The sequence below is a fragment of the Bufo bufo genome, chromosome 3 (genome assembly GCF_905171765.1).
Source record: "Bufo bufo chromosome 3, aBufBuf1.1, whole genome shotgun sequence".
Classification (NCBI taxonomy): Eukaryota; Metazoa; Chordata; class Amphibia; order Anura; family Bufonidae; genus Bufo; species Bufo bufo.
Window position 1 is genome coordinate 604,164,048 of NC_053391.1, and position 21,064 is coordinate 604,185,111.

At 46.6% G+C, this 21,064-nt stretch overlaps 1 protein-coding gene across 2 annotated transcripts in view; it reads left to right on the plus strand.

The window, feature by feature from the left end:
* LOC120996194 (keratin, type II cytoskeletal 6A-like) overlaps nucleotides 1-21,064 on the plus strand; it is a 326,905-nt gene that overhangs the window by 24,547 nt on the left and 281,294 nt on the right. The window lies entirely within an intron of this gene.

Sequence of the window (21,064 nt, forward strand, 5' to 3'; positions counted from 1 at the left end):
GTGTATTCAGCATGGCAGGGGGCGTCATTACAGACAAATGCAGCCGCCTGTCTACAGCCAATGTGGACAAGCTGACGTTCATAAAAATGAACCAAGCATGGATCCCACAGGACCTGTCTATCCCTTGTGCAGATTAGACATTTATAACTACCTCCCCTTAACCATATATTATTGTACTCCAGGGCACTTCCTCATTCAATCCTTTTTTTATTTTCATTTTACCATTATATTGCGGGGCAACCCAAAGTTGAATGAACCTCTCCTCTGTCTGGGTGCCGGGGCCTAAAAATATCTGACAGTGGCCTGTTCCAGTGGTGGGTGACATGAAGCCTGATTCTCTGCTATGACATGAAGCCTGAATCTCTGCTATGGGACCTCTCTCCTCTGTCTGGGTGCCAGGGCCTAAAAATATCTGACAATGGCCTGTTCCAGTGGTGGGTGACATGAAGCCTGATTCTCTGCTATGGGACCTCTCTCCTCTGTCTAGGTGCCGGGGCCTAAATATCTGACAATGGCCTGTTCCAGTGTTGGGTGACGTGAAGCCTGATTCTCTGCTATAACATGAAGCCTGATTCTCTGCTATGACATGAAGCCTGATTCTCTGCTATGACATGAAGCCTGATTCTCTGCTATGACTTGAAGCCTGATTCTCTGCTATGAAATCAAGCCTGATTCTCTGCTATGGGACCTCTCTCTTCTGTCTGGGTGCCGGGGCCTAAATATCTGACAATGGCCTGTTCCAGTGGTGGGTGACGTGAAGCCTGATTCTCTGCTATGCCATGAAGCCTGATTCTCTGCTATGGGACCTCTCTCCTCTGTCTGGGTGCCGGGGCCTAAATATCTGACAATGGCCTGTTCCAGTGGTGGGTGACGTGAAGCCTGATTCTCTGCTATGACATGAAGCCTGATTCTCTGCTATGACTTGAAGCCTGATTCTCTGCTATGACATGAAGCCTGATTCTCTGCTATGGGACCTCTCTCCTCTGTCTGGGTGCCGGGGCCTAAAAATATTTGACAATGGCCTGTTCCAGTGGTGGGTGACATGAAGCCTGATTCTCTGCTATGGGACCTCTCTCCTCTGTCTGGGTGCCGGGGCCTAAATATCTGACAGTGGCCTGTTCCAGTGGTGGGTGACATGAAGCCTGATTCTCTGCTATGGGACCTCTCTCCTCTGTCTGGGTGCCGGGGCCTAAATATCTGACAATGGCCTGTTCCAGTGTAGGGTGACGTGAAGCCTGATTCTCTGCTATGACATGAAGCCTGATTCTCTGCTATGACATTAAGCCTGATTCTCTGCTATGACATGAAGCCTGATTCTCTGCTATGGGACCTCTCTCCTCTGTCTGGGTGCCGGGGCCTAAATATCTGACAATGGCCTGTTCCAGTGGTGGGTGACGTGAATCCTGATTCTCTGCTATGACATGAAGCCTGATTCTCTGCTATGGGACCTCTCTCCTCTGTCTGGGTGCCGGGGCCTAAATATCTGACAATGGCCTGTTCCAGTGGTGGGTGACGTGAAGCCTGATTCTCTGCTATGACATGAAGCCTGATTCTCTGCTATGACTTGAAGCCTGATTCTCTGCTATGACATGAAGCCTGATTCTCTACTATGGGACCTCTTTCCTCTGTCTGGGTGCCGGGGCCTAAAAATATCTGACAATGGCCTGTTCCAGTGGTGGGTGACATGAAGCCTGATTCTCTGCTATAGGACCTCTCTCCTCTGTCTGGGTGCCGGGGCCTAAATATCTGACAATGGCCTGTTCCAGTGGTGGGTGATGTGAAGCCTGATTCTCTGCTATGACATGAATCCTGATTCTCTGCTATGACTTGAAGCCTGATTCTCTGCTATGACATGAAGCCTGATTCTCTGCTATGGGACCTCTCTCCTCTGTCTGGGTGCCGTGGCCTAAATATCTGACAATGGCCTGTTCCAGTGGTGGGTGACGTGAAGCCTGATTCTCTGCTATGACATGAAGCCTGATTCTCTGCCATGAGACCTCTCTCCAATTGATATTGGTTAATTTTAATTTCTTTTATTTTTATTTTTATTCATTTCCCTATCCACATTTGTTTGCACGGGATTTACCTACATTTTGCTGCCTTTTGCAGCCCTCTAGCCCTTTCCTGGGCTATTTTACAGCCTTTTTAGTGCCGAAAAGTTCGGGTCCCCATTGACTTCAATGGGGTTCGGGTTCGGGGCAAAGTTCGGGTCGAGTTCGGATCCCGAACCCGAACATTTCCGCGAAGTTCGGCCGAACTTCTCGAACCCGAACATCCAGGTGTTCGCTCAACTCTACTTTTAAACCTTTGCCCCTCTCATTTAAAACTTTGTCCTCTACTAGCGTTAGATACTGCTGTTATATTCTGGTTTATAAAAAAACACCCATTTTGGGAAAGACCCTACATTTGGGGCCTTTGATGCATTTGTCACAGTCAAATACAACCAATAGTGACGTCGGTTGATGTCAAGCGGGGAGTGTTCTGTCCCCAGATTCAGATCCAGTTGTTTCTGTGTGTTTATCAGTTGACATTGCATTTTACCTGTGTTGTAATTCATTTGCATTATATTGTATGGTAACCATCTATTGATGAGTTCATGTATTTCATCCAGCCTGTTTTTCCCTATGCATTATGGGAGTCCCAGGGCATTGTGGGTAGTTCCTGGTTCTTTCTAGTCTTGTGCTGGTACAGCAACCAGCCACCATCTTATGTCTCAGGAGCAATACACTCTCACTGGTTTTACTGCCCCATCATCTGTTATTCAGCCTGTTTTTAAGCATAGTCGGTAAGGACACTATTTTCTGACATTTACCATAGTTTATATATGTTACTTGCGTCTGATAGCTCATTACTATCATTGTATTTTCTCATGTACTGCGTGTATAGCAGATTATTCTGTGTCTTATGACATGTACCATGGATATTTATGTTCTAAAATACTACTGTTTTATTCTGTAGTTTCACCTTTCCTGTCAATCTACTAGCAATAAAGAGAACGTTAAAGCTAAACAGTCTCTTTTTCTCAGAAGACAGAAGGTTTTGCTACAGATTACTCACCGTGCTATCGTGTATGAGGACAGTATAGTGAAACGACTGTTGAGAACAAGCTCAGTGAATAACTGCTGAAGACAGCAGCAGGGGCGGGCTGGGCCGGGGGGCAGGGAGGAGATTGCCCCCCAAGCCGCCCTAAATAAACGTCCGCTGGGCCGCCCGTCTTAAAAAAATATATGTATATTTTTTTTGTTATTCTTCAGGGCCGCACCGCCGATCACCACAGGCGGCTTGTATGCTGTGGGGCAGGGGAGGGAGAGGCGTGTCCCTCCCCTGTTCTTCTGATAGGCCGCAGGCACTAATGCCTGCAGCCTATCAGAGGCCGGCTCAGGCATCGCGATGACGTCATTATCATCGCGACGCCTGAGCCGGGCAGCACACAGCAGGGACACAGGCTGGAAGAGGCTTGCATCACTGCTGATGGAGGTAAGTATTAGTGTTTTTTTTTTCTTCTTCTTTGCGAGGGGCTGGCACTATGGGGGGGGGATCTGGCACTATGGGGGGGCTTGCACTATAGGGGGAGCTGGCACTATAGGGGGGGCTGGCACTATGGAGGGGGATCTGGCACTATGGAGGGGGATCTGGCACTATAGGGGGGATGTGGCACTATGGGGGGGATCTGGCAGTATGGGGGGGATCTGGCACTATGGGGGGATCTGGCACTATAGGGGGGCTTTCACTATAGGGGGGGCTGGCACTATGGGGGGATCTGGCACTATGGGGGGATTTGGCACTATGGGGGGGGGATCTGGCACTTTGGGGGATCTGGCACTTGGGGGGGGGGGCACTATAGGGGGAGCTGGCACTATAGGGGGGAGCTGGCACTATGGGGGAGCTGGCACTATGAGGGAGCTGGCACTATAGGGGGGCTGGCACTATAGGGGGGTCTGGCACTATGGAGGAGCTAGCACTATGGGGGGGCTTGCACTATAGGGGGAGCTGGCACTATAGGGGGGCTGGCACTATGGGAGGGCTGGCACTATAGGGGGGGCTGGCACTATGGGGGAGCTGGCACTATGGGGGCATTTCTTGCTGGCACATTATGGGGGGGCACAATGGGGGAGAGGAGCACTATGGGGGTATCTGGGGGCTCTAAAGGGGCTTTTTTTAAATTATTGGCACATTCTGGGGGGCACTATAGGGGAGAGCAGCACTATGGGGCATCTGGTGTTACTATAGGGGCATTATTTGGGGGCACTATGGGGAAGTGGGGGCTCTAAAGGGGCCTTTTGTATTGGAACATTATGGGGAGCACTATGGCATTTGGTAGCACTAAGGGGGCATTTTTTACTGGCACATTATGGCAGGCACTATAGGGGAGAGCGGCACTATGGGGCATTATTTGGGGGCACTATGGGGGAGTGGAGCACTATTGGGGCATATGGTGGCACTAATAAGGGGCATTTTTTTACTGGCACATTGTGGGGGAGAGGAGCACTATAGGGGCATCTGCTGGGGGCACTAAGGGGCATTTTTTTTACTGGCATATTATGGGGGACACTATGGGGAAGGGGGAGAGGAGCAGTATGAGGGCATTTAATGGGGCACTATATAGGGGTATTTTATACTGGCATACATTATGGGGACATTAGCTCAACTGCGGGCACTAAGCGGGGGTATTTCATGTACTGTCATATTATAGGGAAAATTAGTACTACTAGGGGGTATTATGGGGAGCTTTACTACTACTGGGGGGCTATGAGGAACATGATTACTAGGGCACTATAGGGGCATTATTACTACTAAGTGTGCTCTGGCAGAGAATTATTTCTATTGGTGGGATTTTGGGGAGCACTGTTACTTTGGGGGCACCCTGGCATAGTATCAGCTTAGCACAATTATTTTTGGGGGACATTATCTTTATACTATTAGTGTCTGGGCACAGTTATTTTTTAAAGCACTGTGTGCCAATAATTGTTTAAGGGGGCACTATCTGTGTGGTAGTAGTATTTCCAGGGGGACTGTTTCTGCAGTATAGTATTGGGGGCATAGCGGGCACAGTATTGGGGGCACTATCTGTTTGGTACTAGTATTTCCAGGGGGACTGTTTCTGCAGTATAGTATGAAAACTAATGTCTGTTTCTCAATCTCTGCAGAGACAGGAGATGGCAGAAAAATCATCATGGCGGTCTGGTCTGAATGGAGAAGATGAGGAAAGAGAACATCTACATCAAAGGTGACATCACTGGATGTAAGAGGTATGTGGTGATATGTAGGAGAGGAGATGCTCCGGCTCCTCCTCCTGCCATTTGCAGAAGGAGGATTCAGAGCTGGGTGAGGACGACGAAAGGGGGCAGCAGGCCATGGGCGGGTGGCAGATGGTGGGGGGGAACCACAAGCCTTGAGCAGGATCAGGGGAGGGAGGAGAGCGGAGGAGCTTCCTGGCTGTAGCTTGTTATATAAGCAGGCAGTGCAGCCAGGACAGACCCTCCCCTCTCCGTATGATGTGTAGACAGGCCTCAACTATAGAATGTCAGCTGTACAGTGTGTGTTGGGAGTGGCCTATTATATGTAGGAGGGGATAAAAATGGGCCACTTGACTGGATTTGCCTCCCAGGACTAAGGCTGCCAGCCCTCCCCTGGACAGCAGTGAAACGACTGCTGAGAACTAGCTCAGAAGATCAGACTAGACAGAGCCCGGATATCGCAACAGTCTCCTAGCAGTCACACCGAATATCAGACTATACGGAGCCCGCCATTATCCATGCAGAGCCTACTTACGGATATTTCAGCAGTCTCCTAACAGTCACACCATGTCTAACAGTCGAGCATCTTCAGTCAAGACAAGGTCTCAGATAAGTGGCACTAATAGGACATCGATCAGAGAAGCTGCTGCCAGCTCTGGGAGGAGAAACAATTAATTTACTATTGGCACCACTCCCATATACCAAAAGTTATATATATATATATATATATATATATATATATATATATATATAATGTAGTCTATATACACTCACCTAAAGAATTATTATGAACACCTGTTCTATTTCTCATTAATGCAATTATCTAGTCAACCAATCACATGGCAGTTGCTTCAATGCATTTAGGGGGGTGGTCCTGGTCAAGACAATGGTCCTGAACTCCAAACTGAATGTCAGAATGGGAAAGAAAGGTAATTTAAGCAATTTTGAGCATTGCATGGTTGTTGGTGCCAGACGGGCCGGTCTGAGTATTTCATAATCTGCTCAGTTACTGGGATTTTCACGCACAACCATTTCTAGGGTTTACAAAGAATGGTGTGAAAAGGGAAAAACATCCAGTATGTGGCTGTCCTGTGGGCAAAAATGCCTTGTGGATGCTAGAGGTCAGAGGAGAATGGGCTGACTGATTCAAGCTGATAGAAGAGCAACCTTGACTGAAATAACCACTCGTTACAACCGAGGTATGCAGCAAAGCATTTGTGAAGCCACAACACGCACAACCTTGAGGCGGATGGGCTACAACAGCAGAAGACCCCACCGGGTACCACTCATCTCCACTACAAATAGGAAAAAGAGGCTACAATTTGCACGAGCTCACCAAAATTGGACTGTTGAAGACTGGAAAAATGTTGCCTGGTCTGATGAGTCTCGATTTCTGTTGAGATATTCAAATGGTAGAGTCCGAATTTGGCGTAAACAGAATGAGAACATGTATCCATCATGCCTTGTTACCACTGTGCAGGCTGGTGGTGGTGGTGTAATGGTGTGGGGGATGTTTTCTGGGCACACTTTAGGCCCCTTAGTGCCAATTGGGCATCGTTTAAATGCCACGGGCTACCTGAGCATTGTTTCTGACCATGTCCATCCCTTCATGACCACCATGTACCCATCCTCTGATGGCTACTTCCAGCAGGATAATGTACCATGTCACAAAGCTCGAATCATTTCAAATTGGTATCTTGAACAGGACAATGAGTTCACTGTACTAAAATGGCCCCCACAGTCACCAGATCTCAACCCAATAGAGCATCTTTGGGATGTGGTGGAACGGGAGCTTCGTGCCCTGGATGTGCATCCCTCAAATCTCCATCAATGCAAGATGCTATCCTATCAATATGGGCCAACATTTCTAAAGAATGCTATCAGCACCTTGTTGAATCAATGTCACCTAGAATTAAGGCAGTTCTGAAGGCAAAAGGGGGTCCAACACCGTATTAGTATGGTGTTCCTAATAATTCTTTAGGTGAGTGTATGTGTTTATTATACTCTTATACAGATGTATTTAAAAAAAAAATATTTACTAAATTTACTATTTTTATATTTTTATATTTTCATACATTTTTATCATAGGTTCTCACTGTTTTGCATGTATGTATGCCTCCACACATCGGGGGGCGAATTTTGTGCATGCTGGAGCAAGTTCCTGAGGGGTGTGACTTGAATTTCTTCTCCTTTAAATTAAAAAGAAGTATAAGATAAATGTGGCGGTACCGCAACAATAATGTAACACATCTTGAAGTTTATGAAATATACTAGACATTAAGCCCGTTACAAAAACGAGCGCTAGAACAGTAGTGCTGGCACTGTGATGGGGGATCTGTGGAGCACACTGTTATGGGGGTATCTGTGAATGGTACTGTTATGGGGGTATCTGTGGATAGCACTGTTATGGGGGATCTGTGGATGGCACTGTTATGGGGGGGATCTGTGGATGGCACTGTTATGGGGGGGATCTGTGGATGGCACTGTTATGGGGGGATCTGTGGATGGCACTGTTATGGGGGGTCTGTGAATGGCACTGTTATGGGGATCTGTGGATGACACTGTTATGGGGGGATCTGTGGATGACACTGTTATGGGGGGATCTGTGGATGACACTGTTATGGGGGATCTGTGGATGACACTGTTATGGGGGATCTGTGGATGGCACTGTTATGGGGTATCTGTGGATGACACTGTTATGGGGGATCTGTGGATGACACTGTTATGGGGGATCTGTGGATGACACTGTTATGGGGGATCTGTGGATGACACTGTTATGGGGGATCTGTGGATGACACTGTTATGGGGGATCTGTGGATGACACTGTTATGGGGGATCTGTGGATGACACCTGTGCTAGGTGCAAATCCATCTGGTATCTGCACAGACGGATCCGCACCTATGAATGCAAACGATGGTATCCGTTCAGTGCAGATCCGTCTGCATAACAGCTTTTTCAGATCTGAGTTTTTACTATCGTGAAAACTCAGATCCGACAGTATATTCTAACACAGAGGCGTTCCCATGGTGATGGGGACGCTTCAAGTTAGAATATACTAAGAACTGTGTACATAACTGCGCCCTGCTGCCTGGCAGCACCCGATCTCTTACAGGGGGCTGTGATCCGCACAATTAACCCCTCAGGTGCCGCACCTGAGGGGTTAATTGTGCGGATCTCAGCCCCCTGATCGGGTGCTGCCAGGCAACAGGGGGCCAGACCCCCCTCCCTCCCCAGTATTAAAAGCATTGGTGGCCAGTGCGGCCCCCCCTCCCTCCCTCCCTCCCCAGTATTAAAAGCATTGGTGGCCAGTACGGCTCCCCTTCCCTCCCTCCCCAGTATTAAAAGCATTGGTGGCAGTGGCCACAGGCTAACAACCCCCCTTCCCCCCATCATTGGTGGCAGCGGAGCAGCATTTCCGATCGGAGTCCCAGTTTAATCGCTGGGGCTCCGATCGGTTACCATGGCAGCCAGGATGCTACTGCAGTCCTGGCTGCCATGGTTACTTAGCTTCATAGGCGTGCACAGCCTATTGCATTAGGGTGTGCACCCTAAAGCACAAACACAGACGCTGCGCACGCACCTGTGTATGTATGTATATATATACACTGCTCAAAAAAATAAAGGGAACACAAAAATAACACATCCTAGATCTGAATTAATTAAATATTCTTCTGAAATACTTTGTTCTTTACATAGTTGAATGTGCTGACAACAAAATCACACAAAAATTAAAAATGGAAATCAAATTTTTCAACCCATGGAGGTCTGGATTTGGAGTCACACTCAAAATTAAAGTGGAAAAACACACTACAGGCTGATCCAACTTTGATGTAATGTACTTAAAACAAGTCAAAATGAGGCTCAGTAGTGTGTGTGGCCTCCACTTGCCTGTATGACCTCCCTACAACGCCTGTGCATGCTCCTGATGAGGTGGCGGACGGTCTCCTAAGGGATCTCCTCCCAGACCTGGACTAAAGCATCTGCCAGCTCCTGGACAGTCTGTGGTGCAACGTGACGTTGGTGGATAGAGCGAGACATGATGTCCCAGATGTGCTCAATTGGATTCAGTTCTGGGGAACGGGCGGGCCAGTCCATAGCATCAATGCCTTCGTCTTGCAGGAACTGCTGACACACTTCAGCCACATGAGGTCTAGCATTGTCTTGCATTAGGAGGAACCCAGGGCCAACCGCACCAGCATATGGTCTCACAAGCGGTCTGAGGATCTCATCTCGGTACCTAATGGCAGTCAGGCTACCTCTGGCGAGCACATGGAGGGCTGTGCGGCCCTCCAAAGAAATGCCACAACACACCATTACTGACCCAATGCTAAACCGGTCATGTTGGAGGATGTTGCAGGCAGCAGAACGTTCTCCACGGCGTCTCCAGACTCTGTCATGTCTGTCACATGTGCTCAGTGTGAACCTGCTTTCATCTGTGAAGAGCACAGGGCGCCAGTGGCGAATTTGCCAATCTTGGTGTTCTCTGGCAAATGCCAAACGTCCTGCACGGTGTTGGGCTGTAAGCAAAACCCCCACCTGTGGACGTCGGGCCCTCATATCACCCTCATAGAGTCTGTTTCTGACCGTTTGAGCAGACACATGCACATTTGTGGCCTGCTGGAGGTCATTTTGCAGGGCTCTGGCAGTGCTCCTCCTGTTCCTCCTTGCACAAAGGCAGAGGTAGCGGTCCTGCTGCTGGGTTGTTGCCCTCCTACGGCCTCCTCCACGTCTCCTGATGTACTGGCCTGTCTCCTGGTAGCGCCTCCATGCTCTGGACACTACGCTGACAGACACAGCAAACCTTCTTGCCACAGCTCGCATTGATGTGCCATCCTGGATAAGCTGCACTACCTGAGCCACTTGTGTGGGTTGTAGACTCCGTCTCATGCTACCACTAGAGTGAAAGAACCGCTAGCATTCAAAAGTGACCAAAACATCAGCCAGGAAGCATAGGAACTGAGAAGTGGTCAGGTCACCACCTGCAGAACCACTCCTTTATTGGGGGTGTCTTGCTAATTGCCTATAATTTCCACCTGTTGTCTATCAGATTTTCACAACAGCATGTGAAATTGATTGTCACTCAGTGTTGCTTCCTAAGTGGACAGTTTGATTTCACAGAAGTGTGATTGACTTGGAGTTACATTGTGTTGTTTAAGTGTTCCCTTTATTTTTTTGAGCAGTGTATATATATATATATATATATATATATATATATTATATACACATACACACACATATATACACAAATACACTCTGTATACATACAGACCTGCACTATCAATATAATGAAGGGAGAAGAAATCATTTTTAAACTTACTGTATTTTTCACCCTATAAGACGCTCTGGCCCATAAGGTGACGCACCTAGGTTTTAGAGAGGGACAATAAGAAAAAAAAATTACACCTCAGGTTAGACCCCCAATCAGACCCCCAATGTCAATAAGACCCCAATAAGACCTTACATCAGACCCCAATGTGAATGACCCCCAATCAGACCTCAGATAAGAGCCCCAGTGCCTCATATCAGCCCCCAGTGCCTCATATCAACCCCCCGTGCCCCATATAAAATAAAATAAAAACACTTTCCTGCTCCGGACGCTGCCGCTCCTCACCACTCACGCTCGGTAATCCTCTTGTACAGTATGCTGTGTGGGCACGCACAGTGTGAGGTCACAGCGTGGCCTCACACTGTGTGCAGCCTTCACAGTGGAGCGCATGAGGACCAGGAAGAGGCGAGTATAGCGCTTCCTGGCCCTCTGGTACTAATAACTTGATTAGTATTCGCCCCATAAGACACAGGGGCATTTTTCCCCCACTTTGCATCTTATGGGGCAAAAAAGTGCAGCACGGGGGTGACAGAACCAGTGTTCCCTCTAAGCCTTGGCAGCTGCTGAGCAGGATCGGCTCAGAGCTGGGCACAGCGCCATCAAAGGTGGGCGATAGGAAAATCTAAGATAATTGTCACATGTAAGAGCATAAAAACCACTGCGCCATCCCATACAATATACAGTATAGTCCTCTCTGTTATCACTGGACATTGCTCTCCATATATAAACCATACGGGGGGAAAAATCTCATTGATCCAGAGAACTTACATAGAAAAACTAATAACCAAGAGGCTAAACGAAACCCTGTTTCTTACCCTTATGTTAAAACATAACTTTCATTTGATTGCTCTAATACCTAAACACCAAAAGGAAAAAAAAAATATTTTAAAAAGCTGCTGTTTCTCTAGATGACATTATGTTGATAGTAGTGGAAATAGAGTCTCAAGGGTCTATAAAAGCAGCTACACTATTTTTGCAAACCTTTGAGACTCCCCTTTAACACTACTATCAACATAAGGTCATCTAGAGAAACAGTAGGTTTTTAAAAATAAAAATTTCCTTTAGGTGTTAAAAAATTACTTTCATTAGATTGCTCTAACACCTAAACGGAAAAATAAAAAAAGAATTTAAAAAACCTGCTTTTTAGATGACCTTATGCTAATAGTAGTGTTAATAGAGTCTCAAAGGTCTGTAAAAATAGTGTAGCTGCTTTTATAGACCCCTGAGACTCTATTACCACTACTATAATGTCATCTAGAGAAACAGCAGCTTTTTCAAATTATTTTTTTTCCATTAGGTGTTAAAGCAATCAAATGAAAGTTATGTTTTAACATAAGGGTCAGAAGCAGGTTTTGTTTTTAGCCTCTGTCTTGGCTATTAGTTTTTGCATTCATAAAGCTCCACATGGAGCTCCCACCCAGCAGTAGATAGAAGCCTGCAGGACACTTCACCTTGTCACATCACCTGGGCACATGGTGATGGCTCCATTCCTATGCTGTCCCTGGCACTTCATCAGCAGCAGGGGCGGCGCGCTTCCTGTTTTCATAATAACTGAAAAGGAAGCTACTGCTGCTATGTTCAGCTTCCGAGAGAAGGGGGTGTGAGAGGATCAGCCAATGGCAGGGCAGCTAGCTGATACTGGCCAATCAGTAGAGATGGCCCGAACTATCCGACGGCGAACAGTTCCCGGCGAACATAGCTTGTTCGCGTTCGCCTCTGCCGGGCGAACACATGCGATGTTCGGTCCGCCCCCTATACATCATCATTGAGCAAACTTTGACCCTGTACCTCACAGTCAGCAGACACATTCCAGCCAATCAGCAGCATACCCTCCCTCCCAGACCCTCCCACCTCCTGCACAGCATCCATTTTAGATTCATTCTGAAGCTGCAGTCTTAGTGAGAGGAGGGAGACTGTAACTGCTGCTGATTTAATTGGGAAATCGATAGCTAGGCTAGTGAATTCAGTGTCCACTCCAGTCCTGAAAGACTCATCTGATCTCTGCTGTAAGGACAGCGTCCTGACAGCACCCCAAAAAGCCCTTTTTAGGGCTGCAACATTAGTCTGCTTTTTTTTTTTCCTTTATATACATATTGCAGTTGCCTGGCCTGCCTGTGTGTGAGGAGCTGCAGGCCCACAGACTGTAGTGTGCCCACTGCCAGTGCTCACCCCTGTCATTCCGTGTGGCACAGGACTTTGCTTAAAAAAAGGCACTTAATTTTTACACTTTAATCTAAGGTTAGTTGCCTGCCAGTGTGTGTCAGGCTGACTTCCACTGACTGTAGTGTGCCCACTGCCAGTGCCCACCACTCATACCGGCTGGCACAGGACTTTGCATAAAAAAGGCATTTAATTTTTACACTTTAGTGTAATTTCAGCTGCTTGCCTGCTGCTAGTGTGTGTCAGGCCGACTTCAACTGACTGTAGTGTGCCCACTGCCAGTGCCCACCCCTGTCATCCCGTGTGGCACAGGACTTTGCTTAAAAAAAAGGCACTTCATTTTTACACTTTAATCTAAGGTTAGTTGCCTGCCAGTGTGTGTCAGGCCGACTTCAACTGACTGTAGTGTGCCCACTGCCAGTGCCCACCCCTGTCATCCCGAGTGGCACAGGACTTTGCTTAAAAAATAGGCACTTAATTTTTACACTTTAATCTAAGGTTAGTTGCCTGCCAGTGTGTGTCAGGCTGACTTCCACTGACTGTAGTGTGCCCACTGCCAGTGCCCACCACTCATACCGGCTGGCACAGGACTTTGCTTAAAAAAGGCATTTAATTTTTACACTTTAATGTAATTTCAGCTGCTTGCCTGCTGCTAGTGTGTGTCAGGCCGACTTCAACTGACTGTAGTGTGCCCACTGCCAGTGCCCACCCCTGTCATACCGAGTGGCACAGGACTTTGCTTAAAAAATAGGCACTTAATTTTTACACTTTAATCTAAGGTTAGTTGCCTGCCAGTGTGTGTCAGGCTGACTTCCACTGACTGTAGTGTGCCCACTGCCAGTGCCCACCACTCATACCGGCTGGCACAGGACTTTGCTTAAAAAAGGCATTTAATTTTTACACTTTAATGTAATTTCAGCTGCTTGCCTGCTGCTAGTGTGTGTCAGGCCGACTTCAACTGACTGTAGTGTGCCCACTGCCAGTGCCCACCCCTGTCATACCGAGTGGCACAGGACTTTGCTTAAAAAATAGGCACTTAATTTTTACACTTTAATCTAAGGTTAGTTGCCTGCCAGTGTGTGTCAGGCTGACTTCCACTGACTGTAGTGTGCCCACTGCCAGTGCCCACCACTCATACCGGCTGGCACAGGACTTTGCATAAAAAAGGCATTTAATTTTTACACTTTAGTGTAATTTCAGCTGCTTGCCTGCTGCTAGTGTGTGTCAGGCCGACTTCAACTGACTGTAGTGTGCCCACTGCCAGTGCCAACCACTGATACCGGGTGGCACAGTAGCTTGCCGATAAATAAGGCATTTAATTTTTAGACAGTAGTCTAAATTCAGTTGCTTGCCTGCTGCCAGTGTGTGTCAGGCCCGCTTCCACTGACTGTAGTGTGCCCACTGCCAGTGCCAACCACTGATACCGGGTGGCACAGTAGCTTGCCGATAAATAAGGCATTTAATTTTTAGACAGTAGTCTAAATTCAGTTGCTTGCCTGCTGCCAGTGTGTGTCAGGCCCTCTTCCACTGACTGTAGTGTGCCCACTGCCAGTGCCAACCACTCATACCGGGTGGCACAGTAGCTTGCCGATAAATAAGGCATTTAATTTTTACACTTTAGTGTAATTTCAGTTGCTTGCCTGCTGCCAGTGTGTGTCAGGCCCGCTTCTACTGACTGTAGTGTGCCCACTGCCAGTGCCAACCACTGATACCATCTCCCCGTTCGAAAAATCTATTCAATAAATGGCACCCAGATTGGGGACGTTAGAGGGATTAAACTGATGAGAATAGTACTACAGAAAATACCACTCATATCGGGTGTGACAGTAAATTGCACGGCGCAGACGCAGTCACCGTGGATAAAAACAAAGGGGAGGGAGCCAGCGTTTTTTTAACCATCTCCCCGTTCGAAAAATCAATTCAATTGACCTTTCGGGGACCCTTGGTGTTGTACGTGGCTGGGTGGAGGAAGAAACCTTCAATGACATCACCGGGACGTGGCTAGCTTGGTATCCAACCTTGTGCAAATGGGGAGTTTGCGGTTGTGCAAATGAACTGTTTGCGGTGCATTAAAAGGGGAGTTTGGTCTGTCAATGTCTGTGATGCGGGCGTAACCCTTACACTACCTGATCGATACAACATCATACCTGATCGTATACACACACTGGATGTTTTAAAGCACGTTATTCCAAACAATTTAGGAATGTTAGTTGATTTATGCCCTTTATGGATTAAAACCCGACTCTGCGTCCACTACGTAATTTTCCATGGGAGTTTTGCCATAGATCCCCCTCCGGCATGCCACAGTCCAGGTGTTAGACCCCTTGAAACAACTTTCTCATCACTATTGTGGCCAGAAAGAGTCCCTGTGGGTTTTAAAATTCGCCTGTCTATTGAAGTCTATGGCGGTTCGCCCGGTTCGCCAGTTCGCGAACATTTGCGGAAGTTCGCGTTCGCTGTTCGCGAACTGAAAATTTTATGTTCGCGACATCACTACCAATCAGCAGCCTCCTCCCTTATAACAGAGGAGATTTCAGGCATCAGCTGTATTGCTCTGCTGCTTGCAGTGCCACTCACAGCGCTCAGTGCGCTAATGAACAGTGAAATCGGCAGCTAAGCGCATATTGTAAACCTCAAGTCGGCTTGATTAGGGTGTGCCCAGGCACACACGGCACACCCCGTGCGCACGCCTATGCTTAGCTTATACTTACCTGTGCTGTCTGTGGCCGGCCGGTCGCTCCTCTTACTGTTAAGTAAAAGGTCTGTGCGGCGCATTGCTTATAGTACAGACCTGTCACTTACCAGTAGGAGGAGCGCCCGGCCGGCCACAGACAGCGCAGGTAAGTATAATGCTTCTAAAATTGCTAAGTAACCATGGCAGCCAGGACTGCAGTAGCGTCTTGGCTGCCATGGTAACCGATCGGAGCCCCAGCGATTAAACTGGGACTCCGATGGGAACTCTCCGCTGCCACCAATGATGGGGGGGGGGTGATTTTAATTAGGGGGGGGAGAGGGGAGGCCACCAATGAATTTAATACTGGGGAGGGAGGGGGGGCCGCACTGGCCACCAATGAATTTAATACTGGGGAGGGAGGAGGGGCCGCACTGGCCACCAATGAATTTAAAACTGGGGAGGGGGGGTCTGGCCCTCTGCTGCCTGGCAGCACCTGAGGGGTTAATTGTGCGGATCACAGCCCCCTGTAAGAGATCAGGTGCTGCCAGGCAGCAGGGGGCAGTCATGTGCACAGTTCTTAGTATATTCTAACTTGAAGCGTCCCCATCACTATGGGAACGCCTCTGTGTTAGAATATACTGTCGGATCTGAGTTTTCACGATCTAACTCAAATCTGATGGTATATTCTAACATAGAGGCTGTCACGGCCATGGCTATGACCGTGACTCCTGAACCGCATGCGGTTGTCAGCGGGTTTTCTTTGGTTGTCAATCACAGGTGAGGGCTGTGGTATTTGCCTCACCTGTGGTTGCCGCTGGCAACAGTATGTATGTGGCAGCGTAGCGCCTGAGCTGTGCCATTGCAGCTTGCTATGTTGTGCATGCGGTTTTGTGTGAGGTGTGTATGTGTGCACTTGCTTTTATGTTATTGTGTGCACGTTCCCTTTAGTGGTGTTTTCCCTTCCCTGGTGTTGGAAGGGTTAATCTCCTTCCTAGTGTGTGTGTCTCACTGGGTGTGTCCGACTGTGGGGTGTGGCTTCTTGGCCTATAAAGCCTCACTGCTTTTGCAGGCCTGGAGGTTGCTTCAGCCATGCTTAGCTGAAAGCAGCCTCCTGTCTTTGTTCACCTGCCATATCCATAGAGCTGTTTATGTCTCCCCTTTTCCAGCAGCTTGGCCGTTGAGACTCCTGCTCCTCCGTGTCTAGGAGGAGTGGGTTGTCTTACTCAGCTCCTAGTTTAGGGCCATCTTGAGGGCTAGCAGGGACTTCTAGGTTCCGGAGCATGAGCCCTCCTACCATCAAGGTTGGCTCATGTAGCTAGGAGTCAGGGTCAGGTTAGGGATGCCTTTAGGAGGTGACCTGCTCCCTAATCCTGTCTTCATGGCCAAGCAGCCATAACATCACCGGGCTCCACACGGCTGAGGATTTCCCCCATCCTCAGCCATGACAGAGGCGTTCCCATGGTGATAGGGACGCTTCAAGTTAAAATATACCATCAGATTGGAGAAAACTCTGATCCGATGGTATATAATCGGCACACACGCACCCTGCTGTGTGTGTGAAGTGTGTGCTGATTGGTTTGTGCGCTGCGTGTGTGCTGATTGGTTGGTGCACAAAGGTAACGGTAGTTTGGAGTTGTTATTGGCGGCTACGTGGGACGCCACGGCTGACCTGACAACCCGCTGCCTGTGAATTATATTTATTCATTGAATACCACTGCATTTGAAATACTATAGTATCTAGCAGAACTGGGTATCTTCTTATTCGAAAGTCACAAATAAGCGGGAATGCCGCTGTATTGAAATATTGCAACAGTATTATCCAGCAGATGTATACCAATTACTGCCAATATACTGGGACATTGTGCAATATATTCACTGCTAAACCACTGCTAACTTATTGGGACACTGTGCAATATGAATGTTATTTATGACTATTAGCAACACTAACCTGCACAAGGAATAGAATCACTCCACGGAGGAAAGGAGAATACAATTCTATAAGAGAAGACACTGAACTATTTTAATCACAACGATATATATTTGTATACTTTATTTATTATTTTTTGTACTTATTTACTTTCTCATCTTCTATCAAGAATTCAACAACAACAACTGTTATACCAACACACCAGGATTAACCTTTTTCAATAGATTGGACACTCACATACCTTTACTATTTTTATATTTTTATACCCAAAACTTTTTCATCCCTTTTTTTCCACATTTTTTATTTTTATCAAATTATTGATATCTTTTTACCGCACATGCACTTTTTTGTACACAATTATATTTATGCGATCAAGTTCACATCATCCTATGCTTCTGTGGAAATTTTAATAAGCAACTGTGTACGTTATCTGTACATTATACCCTCTTTAAATATATTCTCTTTTAAAATATTTTATATATTTTTTAACCAATAAATATTTCTGCATAAGAACAGATGAGGAGTGCTTGTCTATACATCATATTTTAGAACTTAATCCACTGATTGGGTGAATCAGATAGACTTTGAGCACCCGACACATGGTTAAAACCAGGTGAGCCACCTATTTCAACCTTTAATACTCAAACAAAGTAATTCGAAGATAGACTGTTCCTAGATATAATGGAGCAGGGAATGGTGCAGGACGAAACAAGAAGCTGGGTTGCACCTCTACCCTTTAAGCCTCAAAGACAACGCTTATCCAACAATAGAGAACAAGTTTTCAAGTGATTTGTCTCTCTCAGGCACAGCCTACGAAGTAAACCTGAGATGAGAGATCACTTCTTTACCTTCATGGAAAAGATATTCCGGAACGGTCATGCAGAGTTAGCACCCACACTTCGAGACTCAGAAGAGCACTGGTACCTGCCCATGTTTGGGGTGTATCACCCGAAGAAGCCAGGTCAGATTAGCGTAGTGTTTGAATCAAGTGCCAAGTGTGAAGGCGTATCATTGAACGACGTTTTGCTGTCAGGCCCGAATCTAAACAACAAGCTCATAGGAGTGCTTCTCCATTTTTTCAGAGACTCTGTTGCATTCACGGCTGATATCCAACAGATGTTCCATTGCTTCCTAGTTAAGAAGGAACATAGACATTTCTTGAGATTCCTATGGTTCAAGGATAACGATCCCTCTAAAGATGTCACAGAGTATCGTAACATCTTCGGCAATAGTCCTTCTCCTGAAGTTGCCATCTATGGTTTAAGACGCGCAGCTCAGAAAGTAGAAGAAAAGTACGCAGAGGATGTCAGACTCTTTGTAGATAAGGACTTCTATGTGGATGACTGTCTGAAATCAATGCCCTCAGATGAGACTGCAATCAGTCTTCTTAAAAAAAAAACAGGAGATGCTCTCTCTGTCTAACCTGAGGCTACACAAGATCGCTTCTAACAGCCAGAAATTGATGGAAGCCTTTCCTTCTCAGGACCATTCAGAAGACTTGAAGGATGCCTTATGGAAGCTAATGTAGACCTAGCAGAGAAACATCCTGTGATAGTTCCTGGACAGCATCATATAGCTACTCTGCTCAAGCAACATTACCATGAACAGACAAAGCACCAAGGTTGTCTGTTCACTGAAGGAGCTCTAAGAGCAGCTGGACTGTGGATAGTTGGAGCTAAAAGATGTGTATGCAGATTCATATTTAAATGTGTTACCTGTCAGAAACTTTGTGGTATGTCACAGGCACCGAAGATGGCAAACCTCCCGTGTGACCAACTAAGTACGGATACACCCTTCACCAATGTTGGCCTAGACGTGTTCGGTTCTTGACCTGTGGTTGTCTGTCTGGCAAACCAGGGGAGGCCATGCGCAAGGGAAGCATTGGGCGATTATGTTCACCTGTCTGTCCATCAGAGCTGTCCATATTGAAGTAATTGTATCTATGTATACTTCCTGTTTCATTAACGCTTTCAGACATTTCATTGCCATTAGAGGACCTGTCAAACACATTCGTTGGAGCAGCGAGAGAATTACAACTCTCTTCCAACTTGGATGTTAACAACATAGAAAGATACCTCAGTGAACTAGGATGCAATTGGACCTTCAACCCACCACACTCTTCACACATGGCAGGTGCTTGGGAGAGGATGATAGGCATCGCACAGAGAATCATCGACTCAATCTTCTTAAAAGAAGGATCTTCAAAGCTGACTCATGAAAGCCTGACAACCTTCATGGCGAAAGTATCGGTTATTATAAATGCCAGACAGCTAACTCAGATTTCTAGCGATCCTGTTGACCCAACAGTTCTCACACCCGCCACACTGCTTACACAAAAGACTGAACAAATTTGTGCTCCACCTGGAGAATTTAATTCCAAAGATCTTTACAGGAATCGATGGAGACAAGTACAGAGTCTCTCAAACTCGTTTTAGGACAAGTGGAAAAAGCAATACATTCCCACTCTGCAACCAAGGAGAAAGTGGCAAACCAGCAAGCCTAACCTCCAGACCGGCGATGTAGTCCTAATGAAAGACTGCCAGTCACGAAGAAACGAGTGTCCATTAGGTCTTGTGACTAAGACATTCCCAAGTAAGGACAGAATTATACGCAAAGTAGAATTGAAAATACGGAGACAGGGAGAGACAAAAATGTTCCTCAGACCAGTAGGAGAACTCGTTCTACTGTTTGCACCCAACGAATACAATAGTGATGTCGGTTGACGTCAAGCGGGGAGAGTTCTATCCCCAGATTCAGATCCAGTTGTTTCTGTGTGTTTATCAGTTGACATTACATTTTACCTGTGTTGTAATTCATTTGCATTATATTGTATGCTAACAGCACCATCTATTGATGAGTTCATGTATTTCATCCAGCCTGTTTTTCCCTATGCATTATGGGAGTCCCAGGGCATTGTGGTTAGTTCCTGGTTCTTTCTAGTCTTGTGCTCGTACAGCAAGCATCCACCATCTTATGTCTCAGGAGCCACACACTCTCACTGGTTTTCCTGCCCCATCATCTGTTATTCAGCCTGTTTTTACGCATAGTCGGTAAGGACACTATCTTGTGACATTTACCATAGTTTAAATATGTATCTGATAGCTCATTACTATCATTGTATTATCTCATGTACTGCGTGTATAGCAGATAATTCTGTGTCTTATGCCATGTACCATGGATATTTATGTTTTAAAATACTACTGTTTTATTCTGTAGTTTCACCTTTCCTGTCAATCTACTAGCAATAAAGCGAACGTTAGAGCTGAACAGTCTGTTTTTCTCAGAAGACAGAAGGTTTAGCTTCTTGTCAGATTACACACTGTGCTAACGTGTATGAGGACAGTATAACTAGCGTTAGATACTGCTGTTATATTCTGGTTTTAAAAATACACCCATTTTGGGCAAGATAATACATTTGCGGCCTTTGGGCCTTTGTTGCATTTGTGACAGTCAAATACAAACTTTAAATACTGCTATTATATTCTGGGTTTAAAAAAACGCAAATTTTTTGAAAGACCATACATCTGGAGCATTTCCTGCATTTGTCACAGTCAAATACATAGAAACATAGAATGTGTCGGCAGATAATAACCGTGAAGTAAGAACCGTGAAGTAATTGTATAAAATTTGCCTGTGACACTGTTGTGTGACCTCAAGAGATTTTTCCTCTTTACGACACCGGCACTGCCTTACTCTCAGTGAACTTAATTGTTGACTATTGGCAGTTACATTGTCGCCTA